The sequence below is a fragment of the Triticum dicoccoides genome, chromosome 2B, assembly GCF_002162155.2.
Source record: "Triticum dicoccoides isolate Atlit2015 ecotype Zavitan chromosome 2B, WEW_v2.0, whole genome shotgun sequence".
In the NCBI taxonomy this organism is placed as follows: Eukaryota; Viridiplantae; Streptophyta; class Magnoliopsida; order Poales; family Poaceae; genus Triticum; species Triticum dicoccoides.
In genome coordinates, this window is record NC_041383.1 from 495189219 (window position 1) to 495201030 (window position 11812).

An 11812-nucleotide genomic window follows, 5' to 3' on the forward strand; every position below is an offset into this window, starting at 1 on the left:
AGTTTACGGGCTGATTCTCCAGGTTGCTGGATTATGCGACTTAGATCGTCTGCATCCGGGGGCCGGACATAGGTCCCTTGGAAATTGGCCTGAAAAGCATCCTCAAGTTCCTCCCAACTTCCTATAGAATTTTCAGGGAGGCTTTTTAGCCAGTGCCGAGCTGGTCCTTTTAGCTTGAGGGGTAAATATTTGATGGCGTGGAGATCATCTTCGCGTGCCATGTTGATGTGAAGAATAAAGTCTTCTATCCAAACCGCCGGGTCCGTCGTTCCATCATACGCCTCGATGTTTATGGGTTTGAACCCCAGGGGGTGTGCGACACCCCTGTATCTGGCTGTGCCGTGTGCTGGTTCCGACGGTTGCGATGTGCGGTATTGGTTCCAAGATGGTAAATGGCCGGCGTATTTTGTTTTATGTAGGGGCACGTTCCCTAGATCCATGGATGGACCTGGTTTTGCCACCTTTTTTGTCCAGGTCCTCACGTAGATCGTGTTTCTGGTCCTGGGCCGCAGCCTTCCTTCCTTTGCAGGGAGGGGGCGCGGGCTTGTGTACGACATTGCTTGCCGCTCTGTCATGACCGCGAGGTGGTCGGTCCGGCTAGTCGGCCATATTGTTCTTCGGCGATATAGGCGCGATAGCCTCGTCGTTGAATTCGGGCAGCAGTTTGCATTTAGGGTAGCTCTTTGTTTGGCGATTATAGTCATATTTTTCCTCAGTGTCTAGCACTTCGTTCCATTCATCATTGAGTGTATCCTGTGCGGCTTTAAGCCGCTACTTATGCTTCTTCAGGCTCCTTGTAGTGGTGATGAGCTTCTGGTGGAGGTGTTCTTGCTCTAATGGTTCTTCTGGGATGACGAACTTGCTGTCGCCCAGGCTGACCTCCTCTTTAGAGGCGGGTTAGTAATTGCTATCTTCGGTGTCACTGTGGTTGGATAATGTCTCCGGACTGTGTTTGCTGTCCTCTCGCACGCCCTGCTCCAACGCAGGGTCCGCAGGGCCCTCGGCTCGGTTTAGATTACCGTCATCATCCGTGACAATGTTGCTGTTTTTCTGTTTGCCAGATCGAGGTCGGTGTTTAGGACGCCAACGTTTTGGAGGTTCATCGACATGCCTGCTGTTATCGCCGTCGACCTCATTCTCCTTAGGTGTGTCCACCATGTAAATGTCGTATGACAATGTAGCTGTCCAACGCCCTGTATGCGGTGGTTCCTGCTCCTGTCCCGCATCGTTGTCCATACCATCGATGTCTTTGGAGTCGTAATCAAGCATGTCGGTTAAGTCGTCGACAGTGGCTATTAAGTGGGTGGTGGGTGGGGAATGGATTTCTTTGTCATCCACTTCCCACTCGAGCCGGACATAGTTCGGCCAAGAGTCTCCGGATAGGGAGAGGGTTTTTAATGAATTTAACATGTCGCCAAAAGGCGAGTACTGGAAAATATCCGCGGAGCCGAACTCCAAGAATGGTTCCCGATCAGGTTCGATGGATGTGGATTCACGCGGTCTGGAACCCATGGCCAGAGACGAGTCCGAGGTTCCGGTAACACAAGCCCAGTTCAACGTCGGGTTTGTGTGCGGCTCGAGCACCGCTGAGTTTGCGGCCTCCGTGGCGTGGTTAAGCTTCCCATCTTCAGACGACGCAGCCTGCTCTGGTTCTAGGGCCAGGACAGTCACAGGTGCTATCTCCTGTGCACGGCCAGATGACAGATCTACGTCATGTTCATCGTGGTGGTGGTCGTCAAAACCAGCAGATCTCGGGTAGGGGGTCCCGATCTGTGCGTCTTAGGCTGATGGTAACAGGAAGCAAGGGACACAATGTTTACCCAGGTTCGGGCCCTCTCGACGGAGGTAAAACTCTACTTCCTGCTTGATTAATATTGAAGATATGTGTAGTACAAGAGTAGATCTACCACGAGATCGTAGAGGCTAAACCCTAAGAGCTAGTCTATGATGGTATGATTGTAATCGTGATCGGCCTTCTAAGGACCATCCTCTCTGGTTTATATAGACACCGGAGAGCTGGGGTTTACATGGAGTCGGTTACAAGGAAGGAAACATAATATCCGGATCGCCAAGCTTGTCTTCCACGCAAAGAGAGTCCCATCCGGACACGAGCCGAAGTCTTGAGTCTTGTATCTTGACGCTTCTATAGTCCGGACGATGAATATAGTCCGGCTGTCCGGATACCCCCTTATCCAGGACTCCCTCAGTAGCCCCTGAACCAGGCTTCAATGATGATGAGTCCGACGTGCAGTCTTGTTTTCGGCATTGCAAGGCGGGTTCTTCCTCCGAATACTCCAAGGTTATTATCGAACACGTAGGCCGTGTTCGGATCTGCAAAACGATCTTCACATACCACCATAGAGAGAATGATACTCCAGCTGACAACTTCTAGACGTCGTGACATGTCATTACGGTCAAAATCGAACCATTTTTTTTCACAACCAGCCAGAGCGCGTATTGCGAGCCGGTTTCCTTGACACATCTTGTCAAAGCAGAGATCGTGTCCCCTTATCACGAGATTCTCATCAATACGGGTATGGGTAATCCCCCCGTGCCATCAATCATGGCACTTGGGAAGTAAGCGATTCTCAATAGGCTAGTGGGGAGGCGCACCGCTTTCGTCGCCTCTATAAAGGGATAAGAGTTCCCCGTTCTTACCCACGCCTTCTTCCTCCTGTGCCCACTCTTGCCTCCCCGAGCTCCAACGCCCTAGTCCAAGTCTCCTCCGCACAACTAAACATGTCCGGAGCAGGAGGCAAATGGGTGGCATCCACCGTGAAGGAGAAGAACATCACAAAGTCTTCGGGCGGCCGGATACTTGGCCGCAGACATAGCGCACCGGCTACCAGACGGTGGGCAGGTCATTCCAACTCCAGGACCCCACGAGAGGGTCGTGTTCCTTGCCCACTTCGTCCGTGGACAGGGGTTTCCACTCCACCCCTTCGTCCGCGGGCTCATGTTCTACTACGGGCTAGATTTCCATGATCTAGCCCCGAATTTCGTCCTCAACATCTCGGCGTTCATTGTCGTGTGCGAGGCTTTCCTCCGCATTAAGCCTCATTTCAGCTTGTGGCTCCAAACCTTCTGCGTGAAGCCGAAGATCGTGAGCGGCCAACAAGCGGAGTGCGGAGGAGCCATGGTGGGCAAAATGCCTAATGTCACCTGGCCTGACGGCTCCTTTGCAGAAACCGTGAAGGGGTGGCAATCGGGGTGGTTCTACATCACCGAGCCATGCGACGCCAACTGGGCGGCCGCCCCCGAGTTCCAATCTGGAACCCCTATGTGGCTCACCTCCTGGGAACAGAAGGGCCTGTTATGGGGCGAATCTACAGAGCTGACCGGACTCATCAACTGCATCAAAGGCATGAAGGACAAGAACATCAAGCTTATCAACGTGATCCAGGTCATGCTCATTCGCCGGATTCTGCCGTGCCAAAGGCGGGCATTCAATCTGTGGGAGTTCGTCCCGGCTGAACACCGGACGCTCCAGAGGCTTTATGGCATGAAGCACAAGAACACGTGGAAGGCGTTGTTCAAGGCCACCGAAGTACCTCCTCTCATAACCGAGGACCGTGGGCTTCACGCCACACGGCACCCTACCCAGGTGAGTTCTCAGGCTGCCACCGGGTTCGGTCCTTCACAATGTATTCATGGAGAATTCCTAAGTGATTGTGTATATTTGTTTAGGAGTATGTGGAGACAGCGGAGCGGATTGACAGTCCAGCTCCGTTGCCAGAAAGCCCAGCCAATGATCTTCTAACGAAGATACTGATCTCGGCGCCCTATACGGGGCCGGAGAAGAAGGCCGATAAGAAGGCCCCGGGGACCCGAAAGGGTCTCTGAAGTAAGGTTGCGCAAGACTCATCCGAAGACGACGAGGCGCACTCCTCCCCCGAAGGGGAAGAAGAAGAAGAAGAGGCCGCCCCGTCCGGAAAGGATGGGGGGCCTGAGACGACAGACCAGGGGACCAGGAGAGGCCCCTGGTGCAAGGCCGTCATACCCTTGTCGTCTGACGACGACGAGACAGATTCCTCCCGCAGAGGCGGGGAGGAAAAAGAAGAAACACCACCTCCCCATGTCGGGGGAGGGAAGAAGAGGAAGGCCGCCCCAGTGGGGGAGACTGGGACGTCCAAGAAGGGAAAGGTGTCCCTTCCAGACTACTCCGCCACCGCCGCCGATAGCGAGGAAGGGTGGCGGCCCAGGAAGAAGCCCCTAGTGCGATCGTAAGTATCCGCACTCAATCATAATTTTGCTTCATAGTTTAGTTATAACGCCGAACTTGTATGCAGTCCGGCCAGAGCCCATCCAGAGGTATCGTTTTTGGACGGGTCGTTGAGTGAGTCAGCAATGAACTCACTCCCGACGGCCACTTCTCCTCGTCCTGCGGATGACACGGAGGTGTTGTCCCAAAGGCTCCCAAAGATGGGGGAGGTGGCCCTGGAGGCGCCTGAAGGTGGCGTCCCAGACGTCGGACTTGCGGGGTTCAAGACCCCCGCGGATCATGTTGGTGAGAGCCAAAGTAAACCGGACTCTTAGCCGAACACTATCCCGGAACCTTTAGTGGTTCCGGATTCAGGCGGGCAGCCCCTCATTAGGGAGGGAGGGCCGCCTGTCTCAAGGACTTCCATTGCACCCGAGGTGCCGGATTGTCTGCTGGAAGTGCTTCGTGGCGCTTCCATAGATGAGGAGCACCATACTATCATGAGTGTGGTGATTCAGAAGGTTTCGGCTGCCAAGAGCGGACTAACCAAAGCCTGCACCAGCCTCCTAACAGGCTTTGAGGTAAGCAGTAAAAATGTGAAGTTACCACCCGATAGGTAGCAGCCCCTGATACTCTGTTTGGTGTTCGGAAGGAAAAACCAAACGGAGGGTCAATTATAATCCGCAGGAGTCTAACAATAAGTTTGAATGTAAATAAACAGGCTGTGCTACTGGCCGCTGCTGCTCGCACGGCCGAAATCGCCGGCCTAACGCAGGACTTGGAGCGGGCACAGGGAGAGCTCGGCCTCACGAGGATGCAGCTCGAGGAGAGCAAAGGTAAACTATTCCCCTCTCTCACATAGTAAAGTAGATAAAATTTGATTATGCTAACGACGAAACATCGTGATTTGGTAACAGAGGCCACCACCTAAGTGGCATCTCTCAAGAAGGCGCTGTCCGAGGCCGAACACAAAGCGGCCTCGGAGCGCAAGGAGCGTAAAAAGCAAGAGGCCCGAGTGGGCAAAGTACAAGAAGAGCTCCAGGAGCTCGGCAAGAAGCTCGAGTCCGCGGAGCATGAGCTGAAAGCAAAAGAGGCCGAGCTTGCGAAGGACCTCACAAATATAAAAGACGCCAAGGCTGAAGCCGAGAGGGCTCAACAAGAGATCCAGGAGGCCAAAAAGATAACGGCGGGTAAGAAATTTTTTATGCAAAGAAAACATGTGGAGGAGGCGTTTCTTTTACTTACCCGAGTCTAGAGCTCTCCAGAGGCATTTGCAGATCTTCCACGCAGCGTATCAGATGCCGCGGAGTTCTACCGTGCCCAGGAGGGGAGCTCAACGGAGAAGTTGTTCTGGTCCTAGTATGCTGGGGCCGAACATGCAACGCCTCTAAGTGACCAACTGAAGTAGTTGGTCGAACTCCAAAGGCGGCCGAAGTGGCTATGAAAGATCTCATAGTCCGGATATGGCCCGGCGAGCTTCTGCCCACCAGCTACTTCGGCCTGATCAAGCGGATGGTGGATTCCTATCTGTGACTGGAAGTTATCAAGCGATCCGTTTGCATTGAGGGTGCCCGCCGGGCCCTTGCCCGTGCCAAGGTGCATTGGGGCAAGCTGGATGCAGACAAGTTGGTGAAGGACGGGCCACCAGAGAGCAAGCCACATCGCGTCCCCGAGAAGTATTATGATGGCGTTACGAAGGGTGCTTGCCTCGTGGCTGATGAATGTACCAAAGACATAATTTTTGAATGAATTCACTTTTTTCATGTTTGTAATTTAAAGACGAAGTTACTTGCGCTATGTAGCGCTTTTGTTATTTAAAATATTACCTTCTGTGCGGCTGTTTATCAAATTCTGAAAGTAGGCCAGTCGTTGGTTTCCGCCCCCGTGTAACTAGTAGTGGGGTGCTCGTGGAAAACCCGGACACTCTTTATCCAAATGTTTGGTCCCTTAAGGAGGTGTCCAGCGCAGCGAACAAGGCAATCGGACTATACGGCTTTATAACCTTCACTTAGCCATAGAAGTCTATGATTTTAAATTTCGGCAAAGCCCCTAGAATCCGGAAGGCCGAATTGGGGCGCTATACACGCCTATATCAGACAAAGCTGAATTATCGCCTAAAGCGGAAAAATCTTTAAGGATTTTAAGACCTCTCGAACAACGACCAACTCTCGCCACATCATGCCGGACAGTTTTGTGCTTTCTCTACTGAGGTGCTCGTCCGGAAAAATCAGGGCACAATCGCAGTAGTTCTCCCTGTGCTATCTTAGCCGAATTAACAGAACGTAAGGTACCAAAACAAGGATGCCAGGCTATCCCAACTGTAACCCAAGACATGATTCGGAGCTGATGCATATAATGCTACAAGTTCGGGGTGCCGCACTATTAAAAGTGTTCGGACTTGACTTGCCGTATAGTGGGGCGCCATAAGAAGCCCCTGGCAAACTAAGCGTACCAAAGTGTACGGATGCAAAATCAAATAGACATTTATAAAAAATGCTCAAATAAAAATAAGTAAGCTGGCGCTATATATGGTCTCCCATTGATGAATAATACGTTTAGGCGTATGTTTACAATGTATGCATTAAGCGGAGACAAATAGGATTATTTGACATATCCTATCCAGGGGCGGGCTGCGTACAGATAGATAGAGCAGGAACAACAATAGTAAATAGATTCCACCTGGGTGTTTCCTGCTGTGCCCAAAGCCTGTTGCCTCCTGGGTTTCTTCTCCTATGTGAGTCCGACAATCCGGCTCTTCTGGAGAAGCTGCACTAAAGCAATGTCCTTAAGGGTAAATGGAAAGGTTACAAAGTGATACCATACTGTTGACTGATCCACTGATACACCTCTGTCTGTGCCCATGGTATTTTGAGTGCGTAATTGTGTACGCATGGCACGAATGTTGCTTTGATGGGATTTGAGTGGAGGATGGACTACTAGTCATGCTCCTGTCTTGCCTGCTGATCCTGTTGCGGGGTGTTCTGCCCTCGCTTGACAGAGCCTGAGGTTGTCGTCGTCGGATTGGTGGTTTGCTGGAGGAGGCCGCATTGTACTTCGGCCGCAAGGGCTGCGGTGTGCTCTTCTGTACGGAGAGAGCGGTCCATATTTCCGTTGACTGTTATGACCCTGCGCGGGCCTGGCATCTTGAGCTTGAGGTATGCATAGTGTGGTACCGCATTGAATCTAGCGAATGCGGTTCGTCCGAGCAGTGCGTGGTAACCACTGCGGAAAGGGACGATATTGAAGATTAGTTCTTCGCTTCGGAAGTTATCCGGAGATCCGAAGACCACTTCCAGTGTTATAGAGCCCGTGCAGCGGGCCTCTACTCCAGGAATGACACCTTTAAAGGTGGTTTTGGTGGGCTTAATCCTTGAAGGATTGATGCCCATTTTTCGCACTGTATCCTGGTAAAGCAGGTTCAGGCTGCTGCCGCCGTCCATAAGGACTCGCGTGAGGTGGAATCCGTCGATGATTGGGTCTAGGACCAATGCGGCTGAGCCGCCATGATGGATGCTAGTAGGATGATCCCTACGGTCAAAGGTGATCGGACAAGCTGACCATGGGTTGAATTTGGGGACGACTAGCTCCATCGTGTATACGTCCCGTAGTGCTCGCTTCCGTTCCTGCTTGGGGATGTGGGTGGCGTAGATCATGTTGACCGTTTTCACCTTGGGAGGGGGGGGGGATTTCTTCTGTCCCCCCATGTTCGGACACCGGGGTTCATCGTCATCGTCGCTGTGCAGCCCCTTGTCCTTGTTTTCGATGTTTATTTTGCCGGCCTGTTTAAATACCCAGCAGTCTTTGTTGGTGTGGTTGGCTGGCTTGTCCGGGGTGCCATGAATTTGGCACGAGCGCTCCAGTATGCGGTCTAGACTGGACGGTCCTTGATTGTTGCGTTTGAATGGCTTCTTCCGCTGACCGGATTTGGATCTGCTGAATCCGGTGTCGACCATCGTGTCTTCGGTGTTGTCGCCGTTGTTCCGTCATTTGTGTCTGTTGCGCCGTGGCTTGCCATTATTGTCCCGGACATCTGAAGTTCCAGAATGTGGCGTAGTGCTACTGCGAGCCAACCAACTGTCTTCGCCCGCGCAAAAGCGGGTCATTAATGTCATGAGAGCTGCCATGGACTTGGGTTTCTCCTGGCCGAGGTGTCTGACGAGCCACTCGTCACGGATATTATGCTTGAAGGCCGCCAGGGCTTCAGTGTCCGGACAGTCAACTATTTGGTTCTTTTTAGTTAGGAACCGAGTCCAGAATTTCCTGGCTGATTCTCCGGGCTGTTGAGTAATGTGAGTCAAGTCATCGGCATTCGGAGGTCGCACATATGTGCCTTGGAAGTTGTCAAGAAATGCGTCTTCGAGGTTTTCCCAACTGCCAATGGAATTTGCGGGCAGGCTGTTAAGCCAGTGCCGGGCGGATCCTTTAAGCTTAAGGGGAAGATACTTGATGGCGTGTAGATCGTCTCCGCGGGCCATGTGAATGTGGAGAAGGAAATCTTCGATTCATACCGCGGGGTATGTTGTGCCATCGTATGATTCGATGTTTACGGGTTTGAACCCTTCTGGGAATTCATGATCCATCACTTCATCGGTGAAGCAGAGGGGGTGTGCGGCGCCTCTGTGCCGGGCTATGTCACAGCGCAGTCCAGCTGTGTCTGACTGGTTGTATTCGGCCCAGCCGGATTTGCTGGTAGTGTATCCACTATGACGGTCATCGTCATGTGTTTCGACACGCCCCCGTGATCCGTAGATCGATCGTGGTTGTCCTACGACATTACCCAGTTTATCGCGCAGGTCTTGAGTATTGCCCCGGGCCGTGGTAAACCGGCGAGGGGTGGGGGCTAGTATTCGGGCTGATATGCCGATTTATCCCGACCTCGAGGCGGCCGGTCAGCAGTGTGGCGCTCGAGTCCATATTCCTCGGCTGCTAGGACTTCTGTCCATCTATCTGTGAGCAGATCTTGATCAGCTTGAAGCTGTTGCTGCTTCTTATTCAGGCTTCTCGCAGTGGCAATAAGCCGGCACTTGAAGCGCTCCTGTTCTGCGGGGTCTTCGGGTACGCCGAACTCGTCATCGCCGAGGCTAACATCGTCTTCGGAGAGGGGCATGTAGTTTTCGTCCTCCGGATACCTGTATGTTGTCTGTTCATCTGGGCTGTCATGCCCATCTTCCTGTTCGGCCTGCTCGAAGGCGGGCTGTTCGGGGTTGTATTCATCGTCGGCACCGTCCAGATTGTCTTTGTCTCCGGTGCCGGTATTGCCTTGGCGGGGCTTGGAGCGGCGCGGGCGACACCCATGCTTTGCTTTCTTCTTGGAGGGGTTTTCCTCTGTTGCCTCATCGCCATTGGTTTCTTTCGGAGTGTCCACCATGTATATATCGTATGAAGAGGTGGCTGTCCACCGCCCTGTGAGCAGTGGCTCCTGTACGTCTCCGGCATCATCGTCCATACCGTCGATGTCTTCAAAGTCGAAGTCAAGCATGTCGGTTAAATCATCGATCGTGGCGACAAAGTGGGTGGTGGGTGGGCAACAAATTCCTTCGTCGTCTGCTTCCCACTCGAGCCGGACATAGTTCGGCCCAGAGCCTCCTGACAAAGAGAGAGACTTTAATGAGTTCAGCATGTCGCCAAAGGGCGAATGCTGAAAGATGTCCGCAGCAGTAAACTCCATTACCGGAGCCCAACCTGGCTCGGCTGGCCCAAGAGTGAGCGAACCGGGACCAACGACTGGATACAAGTCCGGGGGTCCAGGGTTACAGGTCTCCAGAGAGATGAGACCTGTGTTCGGCTCCACCGCTGATGAGTGTGCGGCCTGCGGGGCGGGGTCCATCCCTCCGTCCTTAGGCAATGCAACCTGTTCCAGATTTAGGTCCGGGGTTATTGCGAGGGTGATGATCTGAGCATTGTCCGACTGCAGGTCTAGGCCGTGCTCGTCATGACTGTCTGGCGCTCCTGGCACAGGCTCGAATCCGTTGAAGATCAAGTCTCCGTGAATATCTGCCGTGTAGTTCAAGTTTCCGAACCTGATCTGGTGGCCAGGGGCGTAGCTGTCGATCTGCTCCAGGTGGCCAAGCGAATTGGCCCGCAGTGTGAAGCCGCCGAACACAAAGATCTATCTGGGGAGAAAACTCTCACCCTGGACCGTGTTGTTGATGATTGGAGACGCCATCAAGCCTCGAAGCGACGACACAGAGGAACTCTCAATGAAAGCACCAATGTCGGTGTCAAAACCGACAGATCTCGGGTAGGGGGTCCCGATCTGTGCGTCTTAGGCTGATGGTAACAGGAAGCAAGGGACACAATGTTTACCCAGGTTCGAGCCCTCTCGATGGAGATAAAACCCTACTTCCTGCTTGATTAATATTGAAGATATGTGTAGTACAAGAGTAGATCTACCATGAGATCGTAGAGGCTAAACCCTAAGAGCTAGCCTATGATGGTATGATTGTAATTGTGATCGGCCTTCTAAGAACCATCCTCACAGGTTTATATAGACATCGAAGAGCTAGGGTTTACATGGAGTCGGTTACAAGGAAGGAAACATAATATCCGGGTCGCCAAGCTTGTCTTCCATGCAAAGGAGAGTCCCATCCGGACACGAGCCGAAGTCTTGAGTCTTGTATCTTGACGCTTCTATAGTCCGGACGATGAATATAGTCCGGCTGTCCGGATACCCCCTTATCCAGGACTCCCTCAATGGTCGAGGATAGCCATCATGGGCTCGAATGCGTCGAAGATCAAATCTCTGCGGATATCGGCCACAAAATTCAGGCTTCCAAATCTGACCTGACGGCCAGGGGCATAGCTATCATCTACTCTAGATGGCCAAGTGAGTTGGCCCACAGTGCGAAGCCGCCGAATACGAAGATCTATCCAAGGAGAAAGATCTCCCCCCGGGCGGCATTGTTGTAGAAGATTGATGGAGCCATCAAGCCTATCTTCGATGACATGACGAAACTCTCAATGAAAGCACCAATGTAGGTGTCAAAACCGGCGGATCTCGGGTAGGTGGTCCCGAACTGTGCGTCTAAGGCTAATGGTAACATGAGGCGGGGGACACAATGTTTACCCAGGTTTGGGCCCTCTCTATGGAGGTAATACCCTACTTCCTGCTTGTTTGATCTTGATGAATATGAGTATTACAAGAGTTGATCAACCACGAGATCATAATGGCTAAACCCTAGAAGTCTAGCCTATGAGGTTATGATTGTTGTCCTATGGACTAAATCCTCCGGTTTATATAAACACCGGAGGAGGCTAGGGTTACACAAAGTCGGTTAAAGAGAAAGGAATCCACATATCCGAATCGCCAAGCTTGCCTTCCACGCAAAGGAGAGTCCCATCTGGACACGGGACGGAGTCTTCTATCTTGTATCTTCACAGTCCAATAGTCCGGCCAAAGTATATAGTCCGGCTGTCCGAGGACCCCTTAGTCCAGGACTCCCTCAACCACGATGTGGTCTTGGTAGGGCTCTGCCTCCAAAAGGATTGATCAGGTGTCCTCATCCCATGAAGCACCGCTCAGGTCTCCAAGCTTGGACGCGGTGATCCACCTCGCTCTCCACTTCCTCAAGTGGTTGTAGAATTGGGTCGAGGTGACCTCCTGTCCATAAA